Source organism: Crocuta crocuta, unplaced genomic scaffold, assembly GCF_008692635.1.
Source record: "Crocuta crocuta isolate KB4526 unplaced genomic scaffold, BGI_CrCroc_1.0 scaffold408, whole genome shotgun sequence".
Lineage (NCBI taxonomy): Eukaryota > Metazoa > Chordata > Mammalia > Carnivora > Hyaenidae > Crocuta > Crocuta crocuta.
The window spans coordinates 583,111-587,931 of NW_027527444.1; the positions used below are offsets into that span (position 1 = coordinate 583,111).

At 50.1% G+C, this 4,821-nt stretch overlaps 1 protein-coding gene across 1 annotated transcript in view; it reads right to left on the minus strand.

Annotated features, from left to right (window-relative positions):
- Positions 1-4,821, minus strand: part of PRKAG2 (protein kinase AMP-activated non-catalytic subunit gamma 2) — a 270,738-nt gene that overhangs the window by 18,060 nt on the left and 247,857 nt on the right. The window lies entirely within an intron of this gene.

Here is a 4,821-nt window from a genome sequence, read left to right on the forward strand (position 1 = left end):
TGTGTGTGTGTGTGTGTGTGTGTGTGTGTGTGTGTGTGTGTGTGTGTGTGTGTGTGTGTAAGATGAGTGGGGAGCCTGGGTGGCTCAGTCAGTTAAACGTCCAACTTCAGCTCAGGTGATGATCTCACGGTTCATGAGTTAGAGCCCTGCGTCGGGCTCGGTGCTGACAGCTCGGAGCCTGAAACCTGCTTCGGATTCTGTGTCTCCTCCTCCTCTGCTCCTCCCCCGCTCACACTTTGTCTCTCTCAAAAACATTACAAAAAATTAAAAGAGCAGGAAAAAAATCAGTTCACATTAAAAAAAAGATACAAAGATGAGGGAGATACAGTCTCCACCTTCTACCTCAGAGAACTCAAAGTCTAGCAAGAAATTCAGATGCCCTGTAACAGCGCCCTCAGCCTGGCACTCCTGGCACCGTGGGCTCAGTGGCTTTGTTGTGGGGACTGCCCTGCACGTTGTAGGCTCTAATCCCCGGCCTCTGCCCGCCAGACACTAGTAGAATCACCTGTCCTTCCAGCTATGACCAAAAATATCTCCAGATGTTGTCCAAAACATGGGGGCCGGGGAGGGGGGAAGGGGGCAAAATCGCTCCCAGTTGAGAAACGCTGCCATACGGGCATTAATGGGAGTGCGGAAATAGTGCCTGATTCCGTCAGAGGGAGACTAACGCGGGGAACCCTCCATCACTACGGTGACCCGGGGGTAGGATTCTGAAAGCCTGGAATTTCAACTGGCAGGGGCCAAGGATGAGGAGGGCGGGAAGTTCGGGAAGGGCAGCCACGCAGAGGAGACGGCCGAAGGCTCAGCTTTAGAAAATACCCACAATTAGGAACTACAAGGAGGAAGAAAGAGAAGGAACCTCGCGGGTCGGCTCAGAGGGAGGGGAGAAGGGAGACGTGTCACCAAGTGTGAGTAACACTGCACGAGGCGCTACAGAAAGCTCGGGAAGCAGGGGCCACCGGTCTCGAGCACAAGATTTAACCGTTAAAGAAAGGTATCTAGTACCTATGCTTGTGTAAATACAGGGGTTGAGACAAGCAGCAGTGGCCTTGGCTCTCGCTAGAAGGAAAATTCTTGGGGCGCCTGGGGGGCTCAGTCGGTTAAGCATCCGACTTTGGCTCAGGTCATGATCTTGTGGTTCGTGGGTTTGAGTCTCATGTTGGGTTCCGTGCTCACAGCTCAGAGCCAAGAGCCTGCGCTAGATTCTGTGTCTCCCTCTCTCTCTGCCCCTCCCCGACTCCTGCTCTCTCGTGCGCAGGCTCGCTCCCTCTCAACAATAAATAAATGTTAAAAAAAAAAAGTTCTTGGGGCACCTGGGTGGCTTAGTCGGTTAAGCATCCGACTTTCGCTTAGGTCATGATCTCGCGGTTCGTGGGTTCAAGCCCCGCGTCGGGCTCTGTGCTGACTGCCAGCTCAGAGCCTTGAACCTGTTTCGGATTCTGTGCCTCCCTCTCTCTATGTCCCTCCCCTGCTCACGCTGTCTCTCTCCCTCTCCTAGAAATAAATAAAACATTAAAAAAAAAAAAAGTTCTTTCCAACATATACATGAAAATTATGGTTTAAAAGTTCCGTTTCCATTTTGTGGAAAATCAGCCACAGAAAACATTACAAAGACACTACAAAATCTTCCAGGTTTAAGCTCCCCAGCTCACTGAAAATTCAATAGGAATAAGGTAGGAAAACAAGGCTGGAGATCACCCAAGAGAGAATTAGCAATTAGCAAACGAGAGACAGATCAATGATGCTAATCCCTGTGGTCAAGTGGTCTGACCCTCCTACGTCTGACGTCCCAGAGGAGACAGGAGGAGACAGGAAAAATGTCTGGAGAAACAGCAGCCAGAAACTTCCCCAATTGGGTGAAAAGCCAACTCAGGAGATCACAGAAACTCAGCAAACCTGGAGCAGGATAAAATACAAAGAAAACCAAACCCGGGCACGTCACCGCTACTGCGAAGCCCAGAGTTAGAGGGACAATCTGAAACTGGAAAAAAACAGCGTACTCTGCACAGGGCTGAACGTGCCCACAGACTTCTGATCTGAAGCACTGTGCGGAAAGCGCATCTTGAAAGTGTTAAAATCAACTATTAATTTGGTTTCTAGAAAGCAGCAGCAGCATTCTTCCAGAATGAGGATGAAATAATGACAGTGTCATTGAGCAACAACTGCAACGGCCCATCTTGGCAGAAGCGTCGAGACAGGACCGAATGACCCACGCAGGAGGGGGTCCGGCAGATGGCAGGTGCGGGGCGGGGGTGGGGCAGAGCGCAGATCCAGAGGGCAGTGAGGGACGGGGCTCTGGGCCAGTTGGTTTAAGAAACTATGAACACTTTTTCTTTTTATTCTCCGTTCGGGTTAAAACAAAAATAAGGGCAGGTTAAGTGGAACTAGAGTTTATGCAGAAAGTTCAGCGTTAACTCTCAACAGACTGAAGTTAAAGTCCACGGCCAGATGCACACGGCAGCCGGAAACATCCTGTGCACAGAGGTATGGAGCACAGGCAGCCGTGATGGAGCAGGCGGCACGACACTTTGTCTCCAGCTGCAAATAACGGAAAACGGAAGGAAGTACATAAAACGACTGTTGTCAGACATTAGACAGCAGGCCGCGTGGGACCGTCGCCCCCGGGGAGAAGGGAAGCAAGCAGACCGAGCCGCACGATCACCACCTCGTTCCCTGGACTGTGGTGCAGATGGCTGACCCAGCCTGGACACGGCAGGCCCGCTGAGTCAGGGGAGCAGGAATCAAAGCCTGGGCAGGCGGAGGAGTTTGCGGGCAGAGAGCGGACGAGGAGGAGCTGTCCGCGATCAGGAGGGAAGGCAGTCAGAGATCGTGCGCTTGGACGGAGTGCTCCGCGGGGCACGCCCGGGGTCAGGGGAGGTGAGGCCAGGCCAAGACGGACCACGACGCGGGTCCTGACCTGGCAGGACGGAGAGTCCTCCTTAGGCCCCCGGGAGTCCACGGAGACCCCAGAGGTAAGAACCAAACCAAAGATGAACATGCTCACGAAGCTGGAAAGTCGGCCCCCAGTAAACATCTGGAAAGATGTTCAACATCATTCGCTGCCAGGAAATACGAGCCCAGACCGCAAGGAGGTCTCGGCTGTCGGGATGGCGAAAATCACCACCACCAGAAACAGCAGGTGCTGTGAGGCTGCGGAGACCAAGGAGCCCTGGTGCGCTGCTGGCGGGAAGGCACGCTGGAGCAGCCACCGCGGAGGTGAGTGCGGAGGGTCTTCGAAACATTAACAGAGCTACCACAGGATCCCACAGGTCCGCTCTGGGTAATTTCCTGGAACCCCCTCCTCCGCCCACCAGAAAACCCAAACACTAATTCGAAAAGATATGCGTCTCCCTACACTCGCTGCAGCATCGTGTACAACAGCCAAGACCCGGAAGCCATCCAAATGTCCAGCGGTAGATGAATGAATAAGGAAAATGTGGCATGCACACGTGCGCGGGAATATTACTCAGAATGAACAAATGTTCCCGTTTAAAGGTGACGACGTGGATGGACCTAGAGTGAAATTCTAGAGAAAGAAGTCAGAGAAAGTGAAATTAAGTGAAAAAAGCAGAGAAAGACAAATACTCTAGGATTTCACTCATACGTAGGATCTAAAAATCAAAGAAGAGAAATATCCTCACAGATACAGAGAACAAGCCGGTGGCTGCCAGAGGGGGAGGGGGTGAAGGGACACGAGAAATGGGTGAAGGGGATTAAGAGGTGCAAACTTCCAGTTAAAAAATTAATAAGCCACGGGAATATAGTCGATAAAACTGTAATAACTTTGTTTGGTGACAGACGGTACGTACCAACTAGACCTAGTGGGGTGATCAGTTTGTAACGTGTTAAGATACCGAATCACTGTGTTGTACACCTGACACTAACACTGTGTGTCGATTGCAGTAAGAAAAGGAAAACTTTGGGCTGTATACTTAGACACTGGTTTTATACAAATTTGGATTTAATTAACTACTGCTGAGATTTTTAATACAGGGGTTAGCTGTATTTTATCAATATATATCCAGTTAATAATCCTATTTGTGTTGATGTTGCTAGAAGCAGACATGTGACCATTATAAAGAAAACCAAGACTCGCCTGCATTGGTAGTATTTAAGAAATCAGACACGTCACGTGAAATGAATATGGGTTACTTACAAAACCTTTGGTAACACTTAGTTCTAAGAGGATGCCTTACGTCTTTATTGTGTTTTATACAGGAATTTAGCTATTGGGCAATACTAACCATGTGAAAAGAATGTTAATTGAGTTGCCTTTTTACCTTTTAGATACCCATAATCGTATTAAAGAAAAAAAAATGACACAATTCTGTCCTTGCCCACCCTTGCCAACCAACCAAACACAAACTACCCTCCCTCACCCCCCGACCCCCCGCAAAGCAGTCAACCCCCCAAAGTACCAAAAACCAAATAGGCTGGTACAATCACAGAAATCATAGTGTTAGATAAAGGCCTTATGTGGCGCTCAAACGATGCTCTTAGGAAACAGCTGGACCAGGGACCAGGGATTTCTCCCACTAAAATGAACCAGTCGTGGCAGAAAAATGTCAAAACTGAGTTTCTCCAATTTTAAGTTTTAACTTCTGAGTCCACAGAGTACGTATCGTTCTTGTTAGAAGGATTTAGGGGGTGACTGCACCAGGCTGCACTTGCCTTGAAAGGCCCGAGAGGCTACGCTCAGTGGCACTGTCGTCTCCAGAGTGAAGCCGCCACAGATTGCCGCCCGTGCCAGGCTGTGCGAGGGGCCGCACGGTCATGCCGTTAAAGGTCACGAATTCAGGGATCGACTGTCCCGCAGCGCCC